The sequence below is a fragment of the Balaenoptera ricei genome, chromosome 2, assembly GCF_028023285.1.
Source record: "Balaenoptera ricei isolate mBalRic1 chromosome 2, mBalRic1.hap2, whole genome shotgun sequence".
In the NCBI taxonomy this organism is placed as follows: domain Eukaryota; kingdom Metazoa; phylum Chordata; class Mammalia; order Artiodactyla; family Balaenopteridae; genus Balaenoptera; species Balaenoptera ricei.
The window spans coordinates 78,606,834-78,633,620 of record NC_082640.1 but is presented as its reverse complement, the minus strand read 5'-3'; the positions used below and the strand labels follow the sequence as shown (position 1 = coordinate 78,633,620).

Below are 26,787 nucleotides of genomic sequence, written 5' to 3'. Positions count from 1 at the left end.
CCGGGGACGGCGGAGGGGAGGTGGGAGGACATTCCGATCTGGGGAAGGGTGAGGACAAAGCGTAGCTGGAGAGGAGTGTGAGGCCTGATGGGGTGGGATGGGGAAGAGGTGCTGGCGGAGGGGCGGGCGCGTCCCGGCCGAGCCGAGTAGGCGCCGTGTCGGGGTGCGGGGAGACTTGTCCCCAGGGCCGGGGCGGCGCGAGGGCACGCGGGAGTGCAGGGAGGGCCCGCCGAGCTGCTGGAGCGGGCGGGACGAGCCGGCTCGGGCGGGGCGGGGGCGGGGGTGGGGGCGCCGGGCTCCCAAACCCGGGCGGCCCCGGCCCGGCCCCTCCTCCCCGAGGGCGGGCGGGGCGGGGCCCGGGCTCGCCCGGCCTCTTGGCGGCGCCGCGGTCCCTGCACTCGGGCCGGGCTCTGCTGGCTGCGGCTAGAGCGGGACCCTGGAGGCGGCGGCGACGGTAAGTGAGCCGGGAGCGGGCGCGGGGACTCGGACCGGGAGGCCGAGGTGTCGTCGTGGGCGGTGGGATCCGGAGGAGCTCGGGCCCGCCGTCCGAGCCCCGCGCCGCGCCGCGCCCGCCGCCAGGCGCGCGGGTCCCGGGGCTGGAAAGTGCGCTCCTGGCTCCCGCTCGCGCGCCCTGGCGGGGAGACGTGCAGGACAGATGGTCGGGTTCCCGGGGGCCCGCGTCGGGGCCGGGGCGAGGGAGGGGCTCCGGGGCCGCCGTGTAGTGAAGAGGGGCTGGCAGCCTTAGCACCCCTGCCTCGACCCTCGGGCTCGAGTGACAGCTGCGAGTGAGCCCGGGTTCCTCCCGGACCCAAGCGAGCACCTCGGTCCCTGTCCGACCCTGTTTTACTTTATTTCTGGGCGTGCTGGTCTCGACCATCCCTTGAAAAGAAAGGGCGGGTGGGCGTCCCTCTCTCCCTGGCTTTCCCGGTCCAGGCAGGTCGTCCTGAAAGACCCCGCCTCACGTACGGCACACATCCTAGCTTTCCAAGGGACTTTTCCAAGTTGCATCACTGTTTGGCCTCTACACAGGTGCTTGGCTGTCATGTTGGAGTTAGTTACAGAGGATTTTTTTAAAAAACTTTGTATATTTACTCTGTGTATACCCCTTCACCCCAAGGCTGCGGTGCCTTTCCAACGCTGCTCACAACGCGCTGTTCAAAACACGTTGGGGATTTCTTTTGGGTATTGGTTCTCAAACTTGGCTGCACATCTAGAGAGTTTTAAAAAATTCTGATGCCTAGGTCCCACCTCTAGAGATCCTGATTTAGCTGGTCTGGGGCGCAGCCTGAGCAATGGAATTTAAACAACCAGGTGATTCTAATGTGCTTTGGGTTGTGCTTTTCGCTTTCCACACCCACTTTCTGAACTACTAGAGGAGATCATCTCAGCTACTCTCGATTCTGCCTTGTGTAATCCACCTTTGCACTTGAAAAACCTGTGGGCTGGTGCTTTCCAACTTTAAACTGCAGATGGTGCCTTTTTCTGGAGTTCCCTCTGCTTCTACCTCTCTGTTCACAGAAAATATTGCTAGTGCACTTTCTGCCAAGGAGGTGACAGTGGAGGGATTAAAGTCATGAAGTCCTTGCAAGGGTCAAGGTTATGCTACAGGTTCTTATTCAGGGAAACTAAGTGATAGTTTGACTTGTCCTATTTGGAAAGGATTTCAGATTAAAAGGAGGAAAAATAATTTAGGAATCCATCAGCTTTTGGAGATCCTCTGGCACAGATTATGATTCTGCATAAATGTGTGGGGAAATTTTTTAAGAACACAAGCTGACAAGATCCTTATTTTGTAGTTGATATGGTGTTAATATGTGTGTTAAGCTTCATTGTGTAAATTGGGCTTATTCCCACTGTGTGATTAAGCCCAGCAGATGTAATTAGCACAGTGTATATTTCTTGTTGACAGCATAATATCTGAGTTAGGGAATTGGTGCCTACAGTAACATGACACATCTGAGGTGAGACCTTTGGCACTTGTCTAATGATCTTAAAAATGATAGGGAAATAGGACTAAGGAAAAATCGAATATATGTATACTTTGAATTTGAGCATATGTTTTCTTACAGTGTGTTATTGTGATAGTCTCCTGGGATCTTGGTTAATTTACTGTGGTACCTAAGTATGATGTTTGTATTAGATTCCCACCTGTATGCCACGTGGCCACAAACCAGTGGATTTCATTTTTTTCTTAGGCGCTGGCCCTCTATATGACATTTTTATTAGTAGTGGTGTGACATTCTTTTAAGAGAATGCCCTCCAGAGTTGGAGGAAGGTTTGTGTTCATTTCTAGCTCCTAACGTGAGTCAAAAGAACATTCATTTTGAAAAAAATCAGAATTGTAGAGTTTGGTCCCAGTTGGTTTCTCTCTTTTTCCCATCTTCGATTACCATGCGCTGCTCCTATCCCTGGGCTCAGTTGCTGGAAGTGGGGCCGCGGTGGCAGTGGGCTTAACTGTCTTGGCTTGAGAACGGAGGTTATGTGGAGGGCATGGTCTCACAGGGTGGCCCCTGGCCCGAATCCTCAACCTTTGGGGAAAAAAGACCATATGGAAAGTGTCTTCCTACTGTTGAGTTTTTCTGTTTTTTTTTTGGCCAGACCAACAAAATGAAGCCATGTTATTGACTGGTTCGTTAACTTGCTAATCTTATCTCCATTTAGGGGGAAAATGTTGACTTGAGGATGCTGTCGAACTCCTAGTGCCTGAAAAGTTGCACCTGAACAGCAATGGTTAAACTGTGAATATAATGGTACATTCTGGAAAAAAAGCAAGAAAAAGTATGTGTAAATATGGACCTAACAGATTTATTTAAGCATTTCTCCCTTTTTAGTAGTAACTCTAATATTCTAAAGTGATTAGAAGAAAGTAAGTGAAGAAAGAGTTAGTGAGGGGCTTCTTTATTTAGAGAAAGGGTATGCAGCATTCAGAAGAGTGATCTTTGATTTGTGTTAAGAATAGACTGCCCTATTGGCTTTCCCCCCCCCCCCCTTCACGTAGGGACAGTTAATTTGCTTGTACTGATGGGGTTGGGAGTGGTTTAAAGAATTCAGTGGCCTCCTTTACTCCCTCTGTCCCCACCGCTGCCTGCAACCCATTTATCTAAGAGGTGCCATTGACCCTTTTAAAAAACACGACTGATTTTGTGCTTTTCCTTTCTTTTCCTCCTCTGATCCTGGCACTAAAGGGCAGTGAAATGGCTGAGAGGTTGGCATCAGAGGAGAAAAACAAAGTTCAAGGGGAATTGAAAATTGGGTAATTTTCCATGAATGACCAAGTGCTTACTTTATTCTGTCACATGACATTGCTGTTATCACGAAACAAGTTATCTCATAAAAACCCTGAAAGTAGAAGAGAAGAAAGGGGGATTTGATGGAAAGAGCACCAGGGTTGACCGGCTTTCACGTAGGGGAAGCTTATTGGAGTTTTCAGTCCAATGCCCCCGTCCGACCCCACTTTCCTTCCTTCTTCAGGCACTGTCCTCCGTCCCCCAAACCAATATCCCTGGGAGAGAGAGTGCTTCATCTTAAATTCATACCACATTTTTGTTTTTGTTGTTTCTTTACTCAGTCATACAACAAATTCAGTTCTTATGAAGCCCCCACTCCTGGCAAAGCTCTGTTATCGTTCACCGATTTCGTGGTAAACAGGCTACCGTCCTGACTTATGGAGCTTGAAATCTGGTGGAGATGTAAACTGGGGGTTACAGTAAGTTGGGAACTCTTAGACGCACGATGAGCATGAAGAACTGGGGGGGGAGCTGGGTACCTCCTGGCTCGCCTCCCCTGGGTGTATAGATACCTTGTCAGTTCATTGGCACAGCAGACGCAAGAAAAGCTTTTCTTGGGTTTAAATTTTTATTAAGTCCCTACGTCAAGTTTTAAATAATTGACTTCAGATACTTTTCTGATGGACGAGAGGGGTTTGTACTCCGATCCTGCCAAGGGAAAGTGAGGAGTGAGGAAGGAGGAGTTAGGATTCTGGCAGATGCGATTTGCTTAAGGAGTACTTAGGCAAGCAGTGCATGGAGGGATATGACCGGGGTTGGGAAGCTGGCGGAGAACGTGGCTGGATCCCTTTTTGCCGTGATAGTAACTGGCAACCTAAGCTTAGTGAGTAGAGGCTACCCCTCCTGTGCACCTGAGCTGGGAGGAGGGTAACAGCAGCCGTTGTACTTTGAGAGCAGGTGGGTCGGTTCTTGTCTGTGGCTCCAGCCAGTGTGTGGATGTTTGTTCTTTATCATACTGTTGTCCCTTTAGCTCAGGTTTCCTTGGACAGACAGGAAACTGGACTTCACACTGCTTTTCCTTGGGAAGGTGGTTTCCAAACAGCTGACCCACAGGACTAATAACCCCAGGGTTGTAAGAGTAGTTACATTTGTTGGCTGTCCACCTTTCACGTGTCGGGTAACGAGCGGGGCACTTGTCCTCCGTTGCTTTAAAACCTGTACGTTCCTGAGGGGCAGGTGGCAGCGGCCTCATTTTACAAATGAGGAAACTGAGGCCCAAAGAGATCCTGGGCGGCTCAGGCGCTCCAGAGAAGTGGCAGAGCTGAGGTTCCAGAGCTCTCGGGGCTGCCTGAATTCAAAGCTGAGGCCTTTCCACTGCTCCTTGTGCCTCTAAAGCAGAACTGATTGGGAAATTATGTTTTCTGTGCCTTGTTTTTCTAACACCACAGTCCCCTTAGATCTGGATTGATTTACTGTTTTCCTCTATGGGACGATGCGTAATGTTAGACTGAAGATCACTGCGGGCTTATCATCCCAAGGGAAATTATATGAAATCCTATTTTTCTGGTTTTTTAAACGGAGAGGATAGATTAGGCTGTTTAGAAAGGCTCTGAATGGATCCCAGATCCTAGGTTAGAGAGACACTGTCTCCACATTTCTTCAAGTTCTGCAAACCTCTGAATTTCTGGAGATAATTGGCCGTTGGGTAAGAGATTAAAAACAAAATTCAGTGTCGAATATTCTGGAGCAAAGCGAAGCCGTGCACGTTCAGTTCCTATTTATGTGGTACTAGCAACAAAAACAAAACTTTGCTGCATTGTAATTACCTCAAGCTCTTAAAATTACAGGTCAGAAGGGTTTAGAGGCGTGCGGAGCTATAATTAGGAAAGGTAAGTTGAAAACAGGGTTACCGCGTGTGTGTCCATTACTACAATGGGCTCTAGCTCTATATTTCACCCTAAGAAGGATCAGCTCGATGGAGGGTCATCATGGAGTTAGTGTTTGGGATTACAGCACAGGGCATTTTTCGTGAACATGGAATATTTCAGCCTCTTGTTTTATAGGGCGGGGTTTATCCCCTGCTGTCCAGTCACAGGGCTTTCTGCTTGCCTTTGGTAGAGTACATAATGGCTCAGGCTGTTACATACTTTGTAGTCTTCTTAAGTCTATAAAGCCCCTTTATTATTATTATTATTATTATTTTTAAATTTATTTTTATATTTTATTTTTGGCTGTGTTGGGTCTTCGTTTCTGCGCAAGGGCTTTCTCTAGTTGCGGCAACCAGGGGCCACTCTTCATCGCGGTGCGCGGGCCTCTCACTATCGCGGCCTCTCTTGTTGCGGAGCACAGGCTCCAGACGTGCAGGCTCAGTAGTTGTGGCTCACGGGCCTAGTTGCTCCGCGGCATGTGGGATCTTCCCAGACCAGGGCTCGAACCCGTGTTCCCTGCATTGGCAGGCAGATTCTCAACCACTGCGTCACCAGGGAAGCCCAGCCCCTTTATTATTAATAATCTTTCACCCTTGCTTATCTCTTTGCTAGAGGATTGAGGCAAGATGATCAAGATTTTCTAGTTTTGGCTTCAGTAATTCTCCTGAGTTTTACTTCTGACTCCCCCTAGCCTTCTAGCCAGTATTTTATTGCATTTGAAACAGGCACTCTGTTTTCCCTTGCAAATTGGAGTCCATTCGGGGAAGAGGACCCCCTGCGGCTAAGACTCCTCCCAGGGGTCCTGAGACGTCAGTGTTGTTGATCCCATTTTCCAGGTGAGGAACCCGGTGAGGTCTGGAGTCTTGTGATTCCAATTCAGAGTTTGAGACGCTGTTAACAGCTGCCCTCTTTTGATTTTATTTCAGAGGAAAAAGAAATGGCCCAGTTTCCAAAGTCGTAAAGAGGTTCTAGTATATCCTATGGACTAATCCATATCCTTGAGCTTTGTTGTAGCTGTATTACAGATAACTTTTTGTAAAAAAAAAAAAAAAAAAAAAAAAAAAAAGAATTTGCTTCTCCACCATTTTTGCTTATAAGATTTTTATCCTCCTTATTAAAAACAGTTGACTTAGAATTGCACAGCAGCAGCTGAAAAGTGGATTAGCCTCTCTCCTTGCCCTAATCAAATATCAAAAACCTGGAAAGTTTACTGAGAGTGGTGATTACAGTGAAAGCTTTAAGAGTTGGAGAGGAACTGATAGAGAAAGAATGGAGGGAGAGATAAGAGAGAGTAGTTTGGAAAGGGACTGCTGGCTGGAGTTTACCAAATTTAAGATTTTTCCTACTTGTGAGTTTCAGGCTTGAGGCTTGAGCACCTTTGTTTCACATGTAGTCAGGCCAGCTCAGCCCTAACTATCTGTGCTGCCCTGAGCCACCTGAAAGCTGTTTGGTGGGGTGGGGTGGGGTGGAATGGGGTGTAAGGTTAGAGGGAGAGAGGAAGTAGGGAAAGGGGGGAGGATTAGAGCCAGTAGTTACCTGGTTCTTCAGGTCTGGTCTGCTCAGGGCATGACCACCTCTTGCTAAAGGTCTGGATACCTGCCTTGAGTCCAACTTCCTGGGCGTGAGGCAGCTTGGTGGGGTGCAGAAGAGTCACCAGACTTCCCAGGAGGCCTGCCCAAACCAGTGATTCTCATAATAATAGCAAATGCTTCTGGAGCATTTACCTCCAGCCCTGTCTGAGAGTGTTCAACATAGCAGCTCTATGGGATGGGTGCTATCATAAATGCATTTTCCTGGTGAGGGAAAGAAGGCCATGAGAAACTGGGTCACTTGTTGAAGTTGTGCAGCTACCAAGTGGTTGGATCCAGGGTTCAAACTTGTGTGGCCCTGAGCTGTGCTTCTCTGGACCCAGAGCCCTGGTTAGTGTGTGGGCTCTGCATTCATCCCCTCAATTCACCCACTCCTTCATTTCTTCACAAATTGTTGACTGCTTGCATGTGCCTTTATCTCAACAATTGGAACACCATCAGTGCCCTTTGCTAACATGTCGGAGGAACCCCCCTCCCCCCAAAACCTGTAAACAAACCTGTAAAGAGGAGGGCTCTCTCAACGGACCTTGCACCCCCGTGTGTGGCAGAAAATAGATGCTCCATAAAGTTTTGTAGGAGGAAGGACAGAAGTCATTCAGCTTTTTGAAACGTGACGTCTTGTATTTCATCTGTGTCTCTCTATCGGCCACAGTGATTTCTAAACAGAAAGACAGATGAGCGCTAAGAAGGGTGAGACTGGGGGGACTGTTTCACCAAAATAATAAGGGGGGATTTTTGATAAAGGCATGTTTTAAAAAATGTATTTCGGGCTCTCATGGTCAGTGATTGCTGTTTGTGTTTGTGCTTAAAGCACTTATTATTCAAAGGGCATGCCCACTCCCAGCTTGCAGATTATTTTGTGAGTCAAGGAGGCCCTTCAGCCTTCCGGGCATTGGTGGAACTGTTTTTGCCAGCAGAACGCATTTTCTCTGGACTTGAGGATCAAACCCCTGGAGCGTTCAAGCCCACCTCCATCTTCTCAGGGCAAGGCTCTGTTTAACATTTCAGTACCTGAGCTGGTAGAAGGTAGATCCGCCTCTGGTCTTCTTGTTCCATCTTGCCACTGTGGGGTGAGAGCATTGGGGTCTCACCTGCTTGAATTGGAAGCCACATTTGCCCATCACAAGGAGTGTGGTGTTCTGGGCAGGTTTGCTCATCCATTACAGGGTTGTTTCCTCATCTGTAAAAGGGGCATGCAGCTCTTACCTCATAGAGCTGTTAGGACCACATCTCTTTGACATAGTGTAGTGGCTCTCAAATGGGGCCCCGCTGGGGGACATTTGGCAGTATCTGGAGACATCGTGGTTGTCACGACCAGGGGTGGTGGTGGCTACTGGCATCTAGTGGATAGAGGCCAGGGATGCTGCTGGATACCCTACAATGCACAGGATGGCCCCCATAACAAAGAATCATCCAGCCCAAAAGTCAGTACTGGGAGCCTGAGAGCCCTGGCAAGGTGGCACCTCTAACAGCGGTGGTGGTTTTTAACATCTCTTATCAAAGGGAGCTGTTGGCCAGTGGCAAAGAGCCCTGCTTTCTTAAGTGGGGTGGAGGGAATGGAATTTAACCTTTCATTGGTGCTTCTGGGTTACCCCACAGGTGCCCCTGAAATGTGGGAAGAGCTGTTTTCCTCTCCATTAACGTGCTCCTTAACTTCATTTGTAATTGCGTGCTATTTACATTTAAATAATACATATAGATTTACATATAAATAACTTATATGCTAAAAAACATCCCGAACATCTCAGAGTAGTTAAACCTGGCTCTTCAGGAAGACAGCAGAGGGGCCCTGGAGTAGAAGCCAGGTGCCTGCACCCACCGTGTGGCCTGACCTTGGGAGGCTGGCTTTTCTCCCCGGGAAAGGATGGGTAATCACACCACCCTCCTATCTTACCACATTGTTCCCGGGACTAAATACAGTAAATCCGAACACATGAAAATCGCTCTGTCTACGTGAAGTAGTTCTACACATGTGAAGGTGTAGTTTGATTCCTAAGGTGTAAAAGGATTAGGGCTCAACAGCCAAGGAATATCCGTGTTGCGGGCAAAGTGGGAAACTAGGCCCAGAAAACATTCCTTCAGCAGAGCGTACGATTTGGAGGCAGAGTGGCCGTGCTCTGAGTTTGGGTGTAAGCTACCTGCTCTCCTCCCTCTGGGTTCATCCTTTGGCTTTTCCCCTATTTGCTGGGTGACCCTGGGCAAGCTCCTGGACCTCCCTGTGCCTTGGTTTTCTCACCTGTAAAGTGGGGCTGATGATAACAACACCACCCACCTGAGGACCGGGGTGGGGGGTGGGGGTGGGGGGGAGTGACTTGGCCTTAAGTGCATAGTGCACATGGGAAGCTTAACTCAATAAATGAGTTATTAGTAAAATAATACTATTTATTATTTTGGCCTATAGCATGTATATTTATATTCATGTGAGGAAGGGATTGCTCCTGGGCTAGGAGCTGAAAAAGGATTTTTCCGGAGTTCCTGTTATCATTTTCTATTTTATGATGGTAAAATACATACTGTGTAAAACTGCCCATTTTAGCCAGTTTAAAGTGTACAGGTCAGTGGCATTAAGTACATTCCCAGCATTGTGCAACCATCACCACTATCTAATTCCAGAGCTTTTTCGTCACCGGAGAGGGAAACCCTGTAGCCAGTAAGCAGTCATTTCACATTCCTCCCTCCCCCCCAGGCCCTGGCACCACCAGTCTACTTTCTGTCTCCGTGGAATTGCCTACCTGGGTATCTTATATAAATGGGATCATACAACATGTGGCCTTCTGGTCTGGCTTCTTTCACTAAGCATCGTGTTTTCCAGGTCCATCCATGCGCTGTAGAGAGTATCAGCACTTCATTCCTTTTACCTGGTGTCTTTGTAGAGGAACCCAAGCCTCAGTTTCATCAGGCCTATTCTCCCACATCGTGTCCTGTTTTCAAGCTTTAGAATGTCTTTCTTCATTTATTTGGGTTCTTTTTGGCCAGGCTTAGTTTTTCCACTTTTCCTGTCCGGTGATTCTAATGACCCTTGAAGTGAATATCGGAGTGACATTGTCACGCCGGGTTCTCTGTGCCGCCGGGGAGTAGGTCTTATTAGGTATTTTATTCCTGCTGAAGAATTAGCAGCAGGGGGACACACACCGGCCCAGAGTTGTGCTTCATTTCCCCAGGACAGCACGGCAGGTTTAAAAACAAGTGTCTGGAAAACACCCACTAGGCCATTTTATTCCTCCGTGTAAAAAGCTTTCCACATGAGAAGTGGCCCTCAATTAAGTCGTTTAATAAAAACCTCCCTCTGTTTTAAAGCTTTCTTGGGAAGTGTTTACATTTAACGCCACTGCTGGCTTCCAAATGAGCTGTTGTGGAGTCAGGGATCCTTAACCTGTGACTTCAATAATATCCTTTGCTTTAGATTTCCAGGTGGAGGCCTGGGCCAGATTGGTAGCGTGTCATTGACCCAGACAATCTGGGCTGTCTCCTCCCCACCCCGCTTAAGCCACCAATGATGGAAGATTCAGAGAAGCCTGAAGCCCCAGAGATGTAAAACTAGCTCCTGGAGAGAGAGACCAGACTGAAAGGAGATGGTGTGTCACCTCCATCCTCCCAATTCTGAGATCAGTAACAGGGTAGGGGCTTCAGTAAGAAGAGACTGAAGCGTTTAGGAGGGCAGCTCAGGGCTGTGAGATGCTGGGTCCTTTAGGCGAGGCCTGAGATTTCAGCCAGGCTTTGGAGCTGTCTTGAGTTACGGGCCATGGCCCCTTATAGCTGAGGAGGCTGTGCTTTTTGCTTTGATTCTGGAGAGGTGAGTAGGTCCTGCCAAGAGGAAGCAGGATGTTGGCAGCTTTAGGGGGCTTAGAGGTTCTTTTGTGGCAGATGCTAGGATTTATCCCAGAGGAGTGTCCAGGGAAAAGCTGTGTCCTGAAATAAAGGATGCTCTAGGATGGCCTTCCATTTGTGCTGCTTTCCTGGGGATCCTCATCAGCTGGCCCAGGACAGGTGGGTGGAGAAGCCCAGGGACCCTGGCATAGGTTGGAATTTGCAGAGGCTGCAGGGCCTGGCGGTTACGAGCCTGGACTTCCAGGGTCCGAATCCTGCTTCTGGGGTTATATGTTATATGAGTATGACTTATATGTTATATGACTTAATAGAGTGCTTGGAACAGTGTCTGCATAGGGAGGTGTATGCATGTGTATGGTCTTATACACTTCACTTCTGTGACTCCCCAGTTAAAATCGAGGAATGACCCTTATTTTCAGAGCTAATTCACCTCCATGCCCAGCAGCCTTGTGCAATCCATGGGAGAGGGTGAGATCACAGGACACTTAAAAAAACAAAACAAAACATGACATGCAGATGGGGGAATCATGCTTGATGAACCCATTATGTTCTCTGAGGGAGAAAATAAATGTGGGAAGAAGGGCAAACCAGTGGATCTAATTTATTTAGATTTCCCAAAGACCTTTGAAAAGACTTCATGCCAAAGGTTATTAAATGTGTTGGGACTTCCCTGGCGGTCCCTGCTTCCAGTGTAGGGGGAGTGGGTTCGATCCCTGGTCGGGGAACTAAGACTCACGTGCCACATGGTGCGGCCAAAAAAAAAAAAAAAAAAATACAAAGGTTATTAAATGTGTGAATCTCCCACAACTGTGTGTGTGGCAGTGAATGTAAGAAGGAATGTGGTCGAAACCCATCTTCTCTATTGTCCTTGATAGAAGGAGAAGAGAGATGGTGAAATCGCCACATTTGCAGGTGAAGTGGAATTCTTTTAAAAGTAAAATTGGAAGAAGACCTTGGAGTTTAACTATAGGGAGGTTTTTTATTTTTGTTTTTAAAAAAATTTTGGATACCACATGGAGCTGTCAATTATAATTTTAAATAATTCGTTCGTGGTCAGTGGTGCACCTGGGCAGCCAGAAGTTGGAGCTAGGAATTGTGTGTGCTGCTTCCTAGCACAGCTACCCATCATATGCCTGGAGTATCATAGGTGCTCAGTAAATGTATGTTGAGTGAATAAGTGAAGATTAATAGAACAAAAGGGTTCGTTAAAAATAATTCAAGTAGTTCATAACATAATTTCTAGTTTCTGTCTTTAAGAGTACATTTTTATGGACTTGAGGACACGGGGAGGGGGAAGGGTAAGCTGGGACAAAGTGAGAGAGTGTCATGGACATATATACACTACCAAGTGTAAAATAGACAGCTAGTGGGAAGCAGCCACATAGCACAGGGAGATCAGCTCGGTGCTTTGTGACCACCTAGAGGGGTGGGATAGGGAGGGTGGGAGGGAGACGCGAGAGGGAGGGGATATGGGGATATATGTATATGTATAGCTGATTCACTTCTTTATAAAGCAGAAACTAACACACCATTGTAAAGCAATTATACTCCAATAAAGATGTTAAAAAAAAAGTACATTTGTAGAAGGCAGTAGATTTCACCATTTATAAATATAAGAATCAGACCCTTAAATGCACAGATACTGAATTTCATCCCTTCTGTGATTTAACCCAGGGCAATAAATGAATGAATGAATCAATGAAATGAATAGAAGCTTTGTCAGCACCGACCCCTCTCCCCCAGTAGAATTTAGGAAGCTTGGGGATTTGCTAGACTAAAAAGTTACGTGTAGGAATTATTACTTTTGTATTTTTCATTGCATTCAGCTTCCTGTGGGGCTAGTGTGGTGCCTCATGGGTAGGAGTTCTCTGTATGTGTATGAATGACAAATGAATTAAGATCTCCTGAAAATAAGCACAAATATTTTATTATTGCATGTGTACTCTGTGCCAGGCAAACTTACCGTTATATTTGCTCTTACGGTGGTTGTATTAGGTTTTGCTACATAGTGTTGCTGCATAACGCAGCAGCCCCTGATCTCAGAGCCTTACAACCACAAGCATTTATTTTCCTACAGGGTATGGTTTGGTTGACCTAGGCTGGCCTTGGCTGGGCCAGGCTAGATTCCAGGCTTCTGTTTGGCCTTAGGGCTCTTCCACATGTGCTTATTCGGGGGCCTATGGTGTGCTCATCTTGTGGCAGATCGTGGTAGCCTAAGAGGGCAGATGGGGATGCGTGATGCCTTGGCTTATAACCATTGACCAACACAAATCACATGGCCAAACCCAACATCAGTGCAGTGGGGAAGTAGACTCAGGCCATTCTCGTGGGAGCCACTGCAAAGTCACATGGGAAAGAAGGGGGGACATATAACCCCATTATAGGGGAGTGGAGTGCAGAAAACAGTGATTGAATCCACCACAATGATCAAGAATGAATGAGAGGGGTGAGAAAAGTAGGGGCCAAACCAGCCTTTTGGAAGCTTGCTCAAGCTAGGCCAGCTGGGTGAAGAATCATATATTTTTTGCCCAGGTACCAGCCTAGGCCTTGGTAATCCCTGTAGATTAGCCTGGCACGCACTGACTCTCGACTGAATGTCATCTCACATTCATTCACTGTGACGCTGCTCCTGGGAGTTCAGCTTATCTGTGGGAGGAGCGGAGGTGGTGGGCTGGGATTTCCTCTGGTCAGCAGTCCTGACCTGACAGGCTGCCTGCCCACTGTGGTGGCGGGAGTGACAGGTAGAGCAGAGAGGGCCGAAGTGTCCCAAGGAGGCCAGGGGATCTGCTTAACCTTGGCCTGGCCCCCTCTCAGCATAGGTCTGTGGGGATCAGCCTAACTCCCACCTGTGTCTGTGACAGTTTATCACCAGGGCCTTTACACACCCTGTCCCCATCTTTATAAGGACCCTGGGCCCTCATTTCAGGAGCCCTCCTTTTACATTCAAAGAAACAGGCTTCTGGAGGTTGGGTGACTTCTCTTAAGCCAACCACCTTGTAAGTAGCAGATCTGAACTAGGTCATCCAGTTTCTAGTCTAGGACTGTCCTTCCACACCCTGGTGACTGCCCCAGCCCAGCAGAGAGTCGTGACTGGCTCTAAGGCATTAGAGAATATCCGGCCCAGGGTGACTGTATCTTCTTTCCTGAAGGAGCCAGCTGAGACTTGTGGCCCAGTACGATGCCTCAGATGGAGCAGAATGAAATACTGGCCGCCTTTGTGTCACCTGTTTTCAGTGTGTCCTTTTTGGTGAAGGGGCTGCTAGACTCTCCAAGGAAGAAAAGACTGGCCATGAAGCAAAAATACACTGAGAATAGATGGGGATTAAACCCGGTGAAGCCATGGCTGTGAGGGGACAGACACTCTAGTACGTGCCCTGGGGGGGATTATAAATCCAGTGGGCTTCTTTTTGGAGAACAGCTGGGCAGTGGGAATACTTTCACCAGCAAGTAAACAAAACTCAGTTAAAAGTAGTTTAAATAGTAGGGATCTTTATGATCGCATGTAAACAAGAAGGCCAAAGTTAGCACAGTTTTGGAGTTAATTAATGAAAGACTCAGATACGTTTCCTCACTGTTTGACATTTGTCCTCAAGCTTGGCTCTTGGTGGTCCCAATGTGGCTGAAGCTGTTTCAACCATCATATCCTCATACACAGTGATGTGTGATGCCCAGAGGCAGGAAAAGAGGAAAGCAGAGAAAACCTCTGCTAGGAGCCCCCTGCAGAACTTCTCCTGTGCCCCGTTGGCAATACTGGGTCCGATGCCCACGTCTCATCCGATGACTGGCATGGAGACATGGGGCTCCCATAGCTTGCTTAGACCAGTCTTGGGGCCCAGCTTTCCCCAAAGCATGTGGGTGCTGGGAGGAGAGGGGACCAAACTGGAGCTTTGCTGGCCAGAGGGAAGGGGGCATTTGGTGTGAATGGGTAGCCACTGGTGTCGGCCACAGCATTTTCTTCCTTCCTCCCTCTTCTTTTTTTTTTTTTAGCATTATCTTTCAAAACTTGAAAATGTTCATACTCTTAACTCGGCCCTGCCACTGTTAGGAATTTATCTTATGAATACACCTGCAAAAGCGTGCCGGCAAACATACAAAGATGTTCATTGCAGCATTATAATACTGTTAACACTAGAAATAACCTAAACGCCTTTCAAGGGGACTGGTTAAATAAATGAACATATAAGCACATTATGGAACTGGGCAAATCTGTGAGTACTGATAAAGAAAAATTCACAAATAGAATTTTTTTTAAAAGCAAGGTGCAAATTAATATATAGTCTAAGATCCCATTTTTGTTTTAAAATCTCAATTCTTGGTTGCGAATGTACATCCTAAGAAGTCCTAAGAAACGTGCTTATTTCTGGGCTGTGGGATTGGTGGCATGGTTGGAAGGGAAATTTTCTTTTTCATTTCATGCCCTCCTTGACTGTTTGAATTTTACATATATATAAAAAAACCCACTGTATGTATTACCTTTATAATAATAAAACGATAGGTGGTTTCTTAGTATACACAGGGGCTTAAGGAGAGGAAACGAGGGCCCTAAATGTGGTTGTGAGGGAATGGAAGTGCCATTTGTCTGTATGTTTGGTGTGAAGGGAGGGTTGTGGAAAGAAAAAAGTCTACGAGTGAGATAAGGTCATTTTTTAAATCTCTCTTAGCACCTGGCATAGTGTCTTACACATAGTAGAGTCAAATACACATTTGAAGAATGAATGTTTCCATCAAGCCCCAGAGCAAGTTTATGAAATGTGAAAACCTAACCAAGCAGCTCAAATCAGCAAGAAAGTAGCCCCCGCTGGGAATTTTATTTTGCAAATAAAATATAGCTGCCATTACCTACTTTTTCCTTGAGGTCCCAGAATCTACTTCATTGCTAAGAATCAACCTGAGTATGCAACTTTCCACACATCATCCATCTCATACTGAAGGCTGCTGGGCCAAGTTCTGCATAATAAAGCTGAATAAAGGTTTTACAACTAAGGGTAGAGCAAAGATAGGAACCACCGTCGTGTGTTAGCTGTATTTATAGACGTGGCTTCAGTGGAGAGGTATCTGGGTGTCCTAAAGTCTGTGAAGTACAGAATGAGCAGTTATTTTTTAAGCAAAATAAGGTTTTTTGATACCCCAGACTAGTAAATTAGAAAATTGCTATCTTAATTATGTCACTCTGATAATAGGGAAAAACCACAGAAAATAGTAGTGAGATAGGGATTTTGGACTTAATTGGCCACTGTTGGTAGAAAAGTGTGAATGTGTCTATTGGTGAAGTGAAAGAATTATATGTGGTAATCTTTTCAAGAGCAATTCTCTTCCACATAGAAAAGCAGGGGCATATGGGTACTGAAAAGCCTTTTTATTGGGGAGGAGGAGGGGGGAAGGGGAAGTAGGGTACTACCATACGTTGTGCAGATATTCTTCCTAATTCCCTTGCTTGAGGGTTCTCTCTCTCTGTGTTTGATTCTTTCAATCAAAGAATGTTGTAACTGACGTTTCCACTGAGTTGCTTTTAACTTTTATACCCTTGGGTTTTAGCATTTAGTTCTTCTGTAATGGCCACCGGATGCCCACTTTCTTCAGACAATGATGATATCGTCGAGCTATGGTAAGATCATTTCCTTTGGAACAAAATGAAAAGCTTTCTGTGCTCACAATTGGAGGAAAATGTAAACTTTGAGTAGGCCTCCTCTGCTACAGGTTGAAAAGAATCCAGGTTTGAACGTCATGCACTCTGCTGTTCAAATGTGCCCTGGAAAATTTCCAGCATGTTTTTGAAATACGAAAGGCTAATATGCATTTTTAGTGTATGTTTTTTAAATGGGCCCTTAGAAATATTCGGAAGAAGAGACTATTTCAGAATAGAAAGGATATTTCACGCCTTTGTTGGGATTATTTTGGGGTCAGAAGAACCTGGGATCATTGGTACATTATGTTCTAGAGTGATTTAAATTACTTAAGAGAGAGGGGGAGGGGGGAGGGAGGGTTGGTTTGTGTGTGTGTGTGTGTATACCTACCAAACCACAAATATTCATGTTTACTTGATATAATCTTAGTATACAGCGTTCTCTGGTATTTAGACAGTCTATTCCTATATCTGCAAAGTTTGTGGTTAAGTTTTATAATTTTAGATGAATTCTGCCTCTTCATCTGAAAATATAATAAGAATTAATGATAGGAACACTTTTATAGCACTCAGTAGTGCCTGGCACTGTTTTATGCACTTAACATCTACTAACTCACTTACTCCTTGTAATAATCCTATTATTATCCCATTTTACGACTGAGGAAACTGAGGCACAGAGCGATGAAGTAACTTGCCCAAGGTGATACAGCTAGTAAGTGGTGGGGCTAGGTTCAGATCCAGGTGGTCTGTCTTAGTTGAAAGTAAAGTAGAAAATAATGGAAGCAAGAATTCGTGAGATGTGATTCCTAATCTTGGTTAATCTTCTAAATTGAACACTATTCACAGTGTTTACAGTGTTTCATTTTACTAAAACAGTCTTGTATAATCTGAGTCCCTTGCTTCATGACCAACATTTTAAGTTACTTTACACAGCAGGCCTATACTTCAAAAATTATCTTAGTTGTAAATCTGAAATATATTAAAGGACAGTAAATTTAGCCAGTCAACATGAAAATCTTTTAACAGAGTTACTTGTCTCCTCTCTTTCCTTAGGGAAGAAAGATGAGCTCTTTCAGTTCCCAAATGACTCCTCAATTTAAAATGAATTATTCCACTGGAATAAAATAGTCGTTCTCCTTCTGCAGAAAGCAGCTACTGCTTTCAGAAGCTAAAGCCATTTTTCTCTCCAATAGTCTGTGATTAATCCTGATGTGTGACTCCTACAAGTTTCCTTTCTCTGAAACCTCAGCAGCAGCATAACTGGCGATTCCTCCTCCTTCTTGGAATCGATGCCGTGGTTGGTGTCCTACACAAACGACTTCTGAATGCCCAGGTCACAGCCTGCACTTCTGGCCTTGAGTAGTAGATAAGATACATGGGTCTTCACGTATGTGGAGCTGTGGTTGATACTGTGAAACGGTGTTCCAAAGTGGTTGTACCAGCTGGCATTCCCACCTAGCAGTGAGTGAGTTGCAGTGGCACCAGTGTCAACACTTGGTGTCGTGTGTCGTCTTCATTTTAGTCGTTCTGGTGAGCGTGTAGTGGAACTGTGTTGTGTCAAACTCGGTTTTGACTCAGCAGATGCTTATTATAAAACATTTGGAAAATACAGAAAAGTATAAGATGAAAATTAAAAACTCTTTTCAGTTCTACCATCAAGATATACAGCTGTTAATTTTGGGGTGTGTGTCCTCTTTTTTCCACTACATATATGTATGTATGCTAAACACAAAATTGGAGTTGTGTGCAAGCAAGATACTGTTAAAGGGGGTATTTCCTATGTAATGAAATAGGAAAGCAATGAATGGAAGGCCCAGGAATAGTCTTAGTGGTTTTTTTAGTGTGCGTCATATTGCCATTTTCCTATTATATTTGGAGGAAGAAGGAAAGGGGAAAGGAAGCCAGCATTTATTGTTCACCTGCCATGGCCCAGGCCCTGTGGTGCTGGGAAGTGCTGTACGCTTCCAGGATAGACTTGAGCTGTGAGAAAGTGTTACCCACCTGGCAGCCATATAATGTATAGCATGTTTGAAAATAAGTCTTATTTCACACCTAGTAACTGAGCATGTTTGGAATACTGGGCTCATGTCGTAATGTAAATTGAAGTTAATGAAACTGGCAGGTTGTTTGCCCAGTTTCGAAGGTACACAAACCTCTATTGTTTTAGCTCACTTGAACATTAGCACACAGAGAACAGCACTTTGAATGGAGAATACTTATTTGGTGCATAAGCTCCATATTTATAACAATTGCCCTGTTTCCTTCAAATGCATTAAATCCAACTGTTTGTTGCTGTTCAACATGGAATCTAATCTCAGAATCCCAATTATAGTCTATATTTGAATAATTTGCATTATTGGCTGAAATGTTGGTTAGTTTTTTGAAAAGTAGAACCTCTTTCTTTGAAGCTGTGCTTAATCTAAAGACGCAGGACTCATTTTTGTTGCCAATAAAAATCCTTTGGGGGGGAAAAATAGAAAAAAAAATACACAAGGAATACACAGTGCTGCTATCCTGAATTTATATGTTCATGACAATCAGTAGAGATCTCTTGGCTTTCTCTTAAGAGCAGAGGGTATGGAATCTTTCTGTTGAGGATTGCTGGCCTAGGGTAAGGTTCTCAAGTTAATTTTGGGTGTGTGTGGGAATTACTTTTAAGAATAATGACTATTTAATCCAATGGCTTTAAAAAATAAAACCCAGAATTCATAAAACTTTATTCATTAACTACAACCTAAACAAAAATAATAGTTTAATTGTAGAACATTTTGGGCAATGAGATATTTCACATGAGTTCATTTTCCTCATTTTCAGTTTAGTTTTTCAAGTGGTAAGACTAAATATTTAGCTTTTTACTTGAAATTTCGATAGGGACACATTTCCCTGAATTACTAAAACCTAGACATTGAATAAAAATTCTCATTTCATTCTTATTAATCTTATTTTTCATGTGGAGATATCTTCAGAGGCTCTAGGTGCATCAGTCTAATTGTTCCTACACTAAATAGCTGTGGAAATTGCTGTGCTTCTAATTCTCATGACTGTCTTTTTGGTTCTTCTGTCATCTTCTGTAACTGATACCTTGTTTGCTTGCAGCAGCTCCCACTTCTGTGTTATTGCTTCTACTTGGCTTTGGGTAAGGATTGAAATTTCCAACTGTGTAGGGTTGTGTGTAAGGAGAGGAAGAAGGAAACTGATGTTGAATTGTGTTATGTGTCTGGTGCTGGGTTGCCTGTTGCTTAAAAGGGAAACTGGGTTTCCTAGCACCACTGTTTTGGATGTTCAAAGGCCATTTCAGCTTCCATTTATTTATTTTTTTTCCTTCTTATTATTGTAATAACTTGTTTATAATCAAAATTGAAACACTACAGAAATGTATGACTTAAATTGGAAGCACCCTATTTTATCACCTCTAATTATAACTGCTCTTAAGAATTTTTTTTAGATGTTTATGTAATTTTATACATAGATGGTATTTTATAGAAATGAGGCTATTCTCCTAATGTATATCTCTATACATTATTCTGATACTTCTAAAAACGATGTACTTTCCATGGCTGTGTATCTAAATCTTTTAAAAAAAAAATTTCCTTGTATTCCATGATATGGATATATCATAATTTAGCCAAGCTCCTAGTTCTGTTTTTTTTAACATCTTTTTTTTTTTTTTTAATTGAACTGTAGTTGATTCACAATATTGTACATAGAAGTATGTTTGTATAATTGTTCTGTTTAGGGTTAATTACTAGAAGTAGAATTGCTAGATGAGGTGGTGTGTACCTTTAAAATTTGCTATTGTCTGCCGTAAGTGTACCAATGTGTACTTTTGTTTCCCCAACCCGTATCAAAGGCAGTTTCTGCGTATCTCCTTGTGTTTTCAAGGCACAGACTGAGAGTTAGGAGTGTCAGGTTTTTTTGAGTTTTAGTTTTTAGTCAAAAGAGAGAATTTTATTTCTTGGATGTAAGAGGCAAGAAAGAGGAGAAACAGGTGCATTTCTGTCAGGAAGGGAGGCAGACAAGGCCAGGAGAAGGAGGAGGAATGAATGGAAGGATGAAAAGGCACCAGAGGAAACGCGGTCTTCCACCAGAGAAGATCCCGACTGTGCCCTCTGGTCTCTGCCTGCAGCAGGTTCTAGCCTGGCCCGAGGGTCTTCCTTTGATCCTTGCCTCCCTTCTCACATCTCCGGTTATCCACTTATCCTGAAATGGATAACCTCTGGGGAACTGGAGCCTTTCCTACTTCCTTGAGGACATCCATCAGGAGTCTTAATTTTTAGCAATAGAAACTAACCCTGGTAGATCTAAGCAGAGAGAATCTGTGAATACTATGAGGATGTTGTAAGGCTCACACAGCTGCTGGGGAGATGGGGACCAGGCTGTGGAAATGTGCCGGGACCAAGGGAAGCCAGGTAGGTAGGAGCACAGCCTGGTCCTTCCAGCAGCCACGCTGCACTCAGGACACAGGCCCACCCCCTCGCCGGTCGGGGGCAGAGATGAGAGTTTGGCCGTTTCATTCCTACCAGTTGATGGTGGACCCTGCCTCCCTTGGATTCTCCTACATATGGTCGGGAAATCCCCAACACAGGAAGCGATTGCGTTCACATGCTGTGGCTCATTGCCTGCCTCTGTCCTTTATCCCTGGCTAATACCTCTTGCCTCCTCCCCAGGGTCTTTGAGATCTCAGAGAAGGGGGCTGTAGATGGAGATGTATAGATAGAGATTCATGCACACGTGTTATACATTCGTATTCATTTTTAAATCACTCCTTGAGTTCCCCACTTCAGGTGGCATTGCAGTACGAAGAAGCACGCTTCTCTGAGGGTGTTGGGTCTGACTTCCGGGGTAGGGATTTGGCAGACTGTTGCTTGTACCAGTTGCTGGTGGGTAAGTAACTGTAATTTAGGTAGAGATTGGATCTAACCTGGAAACTAACACCTCTGTAGAATGGTTGGACGGTCAGTAGGGATCCTGGACAAGTCACATGACTGTTGTAAATTGTCTCCTTATGTTTGAAATGAAGGTTTGCATGAAGTCACTGTTTTTGAACCAGATTACCCATCATTTTTGAACCAGATTACCCATCAGAGGAATTACCTGGGTTGCTTGTGTGTGTATGTGTGTACAGAATTTTAGGCCTCAGCTCTAAACCGTCTATCAGAGTTTCCAAAAGTGGGGAATCTTAGGGATTTGTGTTTTTAAAAAGCTCTCAGGTGATTCTGATGGAGTCACAGTTCTATGCCTAAGAAACTTCCTTATAAGCTGTAATGTTTCATGAAATATGTTCAGTTCAAAGGTGGATAGTTCTGGGAAATTGGTTTTGTTACTTGTTCAGAACACCTCCAACTTAATAAAGTTTTTAGTTTCCCCAAAGTATAATATCACTTGAGCCTTCAACCCTAATACCTTTTCTTTTTTCTATTACGAACTCTTTTAAACGTAGTAGAGCTCCAAATTGGCTCATCTTCAAATTCTCTTTTTACACATTCTGTGGCAAAGACTGCTAATTTTTTTTTTTTTAATTTATTTTATTTTTACTTTTGGCTGCGTTGGATCTTCGTTGCGGTGCACGGGCTTCTCACTGCAGTGGCTTCTCTTATTGCGGAGCACGGCGCGCGGGCTTCAGTAGTTGTGGCGCACGGGCTCAGCCGCTCCGCGGCATGTGGGATCTGCCCAGGCCAGGGCTCGAACCCGTGTCCCCTGCATTGGCAGGAGGACTCCCAACCACTGCACTACCAGGGAAGCCCAAGACTGCTAATTTTATATCCAATGTCTCTTCTACCCTTCTTCCTCAGTAACCAAAAACCTGGTTTTTCGTTAGAGCATAGTACTGTGACAATCTAAAAGACTCTGTTTCCCAGCCTCTCTTTCACCTGGATATGGGCCAGTGACTTAAGCTTTAGTGAGTGAAAGGTGAAGTGTTATGTGTGGGGCGTACGGGAAGATTCCAGGGACTGACTTGTATAGACAGTGCACCCCTTTTGCTTTTTTCTCTGTCCTCCCTCCTACCTACTGCTTGGAACATGTACACAGTGGCTGAAATCCAGCAGCTGTCTGGGGTCATGAGGTAACCGTGATGATGGAAGCCCTGCCCTAGGTAAGTGGAGCACAAAGAAAGGAGGAGCCTGGATCCCTGATGACCGTAGAGCCATAGTACCATCCCTGAACTGCTTATCTCCATACTTCTTTCCTACTGTTTAAGCTAAAGTTATTTTGCGTTTCCCATCATGTGCAGCTGGACCTAACCTAACTGATTCCTCTGCTGTGTGGAGGCTTCACAGTGTGTCCTCCACACCATCTTGAAGGTGACTTGCACATAGTAGGTGCTCTGTGTTTGACAAGTTAAATGCCCAGTGGCATTGAGGTGGGAAGCTTAAAGGCTCCGGATCCTCCACCCTCTGCCCTTCCTGCTTTAGGTTAAGTTACTTATAGGGACATTTTGTTTTTCCTATCCCAACTCCCAGGAAGGTATTTCCCAGTCCTCAGTATAGGGCTTTAGGGCTACAGGCTCAAGTATTTGGACAAGGCAGTGGGTCTTTGAGATTCCAACTGCGTGCATGCATGATTTCAAATGAAAATCTAAGGGCTGGGCACTTTCCTGAATCTACTCAAGAAACTGGAGGTGGTGGTTCGAATGATGTCATCAAAGGCCACCATGGAATCTTTTGCTGTCATTTGGAGGCAGTACTTTCCACTGTGCCTGCCAGGAACTTGATGTCAGGAGAGTCTTTTGAAAGTGACTATTAAGGAGCCTTGATTGCTAGCTATTGACAAGGGGGGCTGCCTTCTCAGTGGCAGCCTCAGAGGTGGTCTTGGCCAGATCAGCCTGCTCCTGACTCATGCTGAGCTCCGTTGGCCAGGCTGATGCACCCCTCTTTGGGGCCCAGTACAACATGCTGGTTTCCTGGAAGCATTTAGGCCAAGACTCTGCTGCTAAGAAAATATTATTTTTGCAAGTATGGCCTAATGGGAGCGTGTTTAAAACTCTCCCTCAAAAGTAAGGCTCCTTTGAAAGAAATATGGGGTTAAAAAAAAACAACCAAGAAACGAAAAGCAAAACCTAGGAGGTGAATTAACACTTCACTGATGCCAAGGAGTTTATTTTAAAACAGATTTCACTGACTGTGGGAATTTGGATGGCCCACCCCATTGTGCGCCCACTGAGAGCAAGGGCAGAGGCAGACCCACACCCCTTTGTGGGAAAGTGAATTCCATGGCAAACCTCAGTGGCTCCAGAGTGTTTGCTTCTCCTGGAAATAATTATAGAAATACGCAATCCTTGAAAGGCAACATCTGGCTGGATGGAGGCAAGCTGGCAAATAGTCTAAATAGATGGGAGTGACGTTGTGCAGAAGGAAAGAAACAGCCTGAGAAAATGGCCAGGGAGTGTTGGTGCCCCTGTCCAGAGAGCCACAGCACCCAGTGCTGGTCCCAGGGTTGACTTTATTCCCGGAGCTGCGGGGTGCCCCTGCCTTTCTAGGGGGCAGGTGTCTACATAGCACAGAGCCCTGGTACCTGCCTTTCTGGGGCTCCCATGGAGGCAAGCAGGTCTCCCACAGCACTTGTTGCGGCCCAGAGCCCAGATGTGTTTGCTGCCCAGGGAGCACCCTGGACCAGTACTCTGCGGTCAGCCTTGACTTCTCATCTGCTTCCAGTGTAATGTGAGGTGTTGATTTAGACTGTCAGAAACGTCTCTTCCCCCTCGTGTTTTCTCAAGGTGGCCCGGGTGCTTGTTCTTATGAACCGTGCCCAAGACCTGAGAGCTCTGCAGCGTTTCCAGGAAAGTGGCTTAAGTCTGCACTCCTTTCTCCCTGCCGAGTTTGGAGGGTTCAGCTTTGGACCTCTGGAAACTCCGGGGCAAATCCTTTTTTTTTTTTTTTTTTTTCCTCTCTTCAATTTTGCATCTACCAGCTGGTGACAAAAGCAGAACAGCATCTTCTTGGACTTACAAATGTTGAGGGTTTTTTTTCTTTTTTAATCGCACGTGAGATATTTTCAAGTAAAGAATGCAGTTCTAATAAATTCAATGAACCTGCCATGGATTTTCTGAACCCAAGTTTCCATGAAAGCTATGGTAATGATATTTTGAAGGAACTTATTGAAAAATACGGGCCCTTATAGCAAGTTTTTGCAGAGGGTGTGTTTTCATGTAGAAATGCTTTCAGCAGCAGTTTTGTTTTGTATTCTGCAGCCTCTTGCTGTGGTTTTGCAGAGCCCTGAGGCAACAGTTTTAAAGGCCTGGGTTTGACTTCTCTTTGGGCTTTTCAGCTTTTTTTTTTTTTTTTAATTTAATTATTTATCTTTGGCTGTGTTGGGTCTTCATTGCTGCACGCGGGTTCTCTCTGGTTGTGGCGAGCGGGGGCTACTCCTTGTTGGTGTGGTGAGTGGGGGCTACTCCTTGTTGCGGTGCGCGGGCTTCTCATTGTGGTGGCTTCTCTTGTTGCAGAGCACGGGCTCTAGGCGCACGGGCTTCAGTAGTTGTGGTGCACAGGCTTAATTGCTCCGCGGCATGTGGGATCTTCCTGGACCAGGACTTGAACCTGTGTTCCCTGCATTGGCAGGAGGATTCTTAACCACTGCGCCACCAGGGAAGTCCCAGGCTTTTCAGCTTTTGACCACCTTAGGAAGGCGTAGAGAAGACCAGATTTCTCCCAAGTCAAGAGGGTGTGGAATAAATCCCTAGAGGAATTGGGTGGGTGGGGGAATCCTGCTTTTGAATAAATAGTCATTAGCATACCATGGATAATGTCTTGTTAATCACTTGTAGCCGGGCCTCAAGAATCGAATTCTTTTGGAATTGAGGGTTTAAAATTCATTTAGAATTGAGGGGTTAAAAGAGTCTTCAGTCCTTGGAGCCGGAACACTCCTTAAGTTCCACTTCTGCTACTTTCTTGCTGTGCAGTCTTGGACCAAAAAATCACTTGGCTTTTCTGAGCCTCAGTTTCCATATCTGTAAAATTTTACTGCCCACCTCACTGGCTTTTATGTGAATCAGTAAAGTCACGTTGTGTTGATGCTTTCTAAAGTGTAAAGTGCTGTACAAATATTAGTTTCTGGGACTTCCCTGGTGGCGCAGTGGTTAAGAATCTGCCTGCTAATGCAGTGGACATGGGTTTGAGCCCTGGTCTGGGAAGATCCCACATGCCGCGGAGCAACTAAGCCCCTGTGCCACAACTACTGAGCCTGAGTTCTAGAGCCAGCGAGCCACAACTCCTGAGCCCGTGTGCCACAACTACTGAAGCCCATGCACCTAGAGCCCGTGCTCCGCAACAAGAGAAGCCACCACAATGAGAAGCCCGTGCACCGCAACGAAGAGTAGCCCCCGCTCGCCACAGCTAGAGAAAAGCCCGCGCGCAGCGATTAGGACCCAACGCAGTCAAAAATAAATAAATAAATAAATTAAAAATATTAGTTACCAAGAAGATGACTCCTTCTTTCACTTCACCCATCCAATTGTTTCCATTGTCAGTGGTGACATCAACATCATTGCTCTCACCATCTCTGGGCTGGGCCATTTTCTCTCGTACTCTCGCAGTGTGTCTTGTATCTTCTGCGTCACTGCCGTTGAGTGTGCTGCTTCAGATTTGCTTCTCCTGTCCTCAGGTAAGATTTTTCTCTTTCCAGATATTCCTATTCTGACTGTCTAGGTTTTCTGTAGCATTCTTTGTCGTTTGCAGTCTTCAGCTCTTTCCTATCTTTCAAGGGTGTGAAGTGAGCAGGGAGGGTAGGGAGCTGACTCTGCTTTCCTGGGCAAGGGCTGGGGACCCCTGAGAAGGTGGTCCACTAATCTGGTTTTTTCTGTGCTCCCTTGATGTTCCCCTTCCCCAGCCCAGACTCAGGCTCTTTCCCCACGGTTCTTCAAAGACAGAAAAGCTCTTGGAGGGTTTGGACCTTTTTTTCTTATTTTTCTTATTTTTTTTAACCCTGTAGGGATGCAACTTACATGTAATACAAGTGTTGTTTATTCATTCATTCATTTAGTACAAGTATTTACCAAGAGCCCACTGTGTGCCAGGCCCTGCATTAATCCTAATGATATGGCAGTGTCCTTAGCAAAGGATAGTAAAGCAAAGGTCCCCCTCGTGGCAGGTTGAATTCTAGTGACAGACACCTAGCAGGAGAGATGCCAGTAAACACAAACAAGCAAAGACATATCAGTGGATGACCGGAGCCAGAAGAACAATACACCAAGCTAAGGTGGACTGTTAGGATGGTGGGGGATGGTGGAGAATCCTACTTTATGGGGATAATCTTTTCTACGAGATGGATTTTTTCCCCGCATGAATTGATCAACCAGAAGTTGAGACCTAAAGGAAAGTCTAGAGCCTGGCTATGTGGAGGAAAGGACAGGGACGTTAATGGTCCTAAGGCAGAAGGCACGAGGGCAGGAGGGTGTTGGGCACGTTCAGGGACCAGCAAGGAGGTCAGTGTAGCTGGAGGAGAGTTAGTGAGGAGAACATGTTTTATCAGGAAGAGGTGGGGTTGTAGGGACAGTGCTGGATTTTGCGGATTATTGTGATAATTATTGTGATGGGAGCAGGAAGCCAATTAAGTGTTTTGAGAAGGGAGGAAGTGGGCAGTCCAGTTAGGAGCCC

General features: G+C 45.5%; 1 protein-coding gene across 3 annotated transcripts in view; it reads left to right on the top strand.

Annotated features, from left to right (window-relative positions):
- The first annotated feature begins 354 nt into the window (after positions 1-354).
- Positions 355-26,787, top strand: part of CGNL1 (cingulin like 1) — a 154,481-nt gene continuing 128,048 nt past the window's right edge. For 2 of the 3 annotated variants that reach the window (XM_059913184.1, XM_059913182.1), the window contains exon 1: positions 355-454. The gene's annotated coding sequence lies outside the window, so the exon portion shown is untranslated. Of the gene's footprint in view, positions 455-2,661; positions 2,779-26,787 lie in introns of all 3 variants that reach the window. The other variant, XM_059913183.1, reaches the window with a different exon arrangement.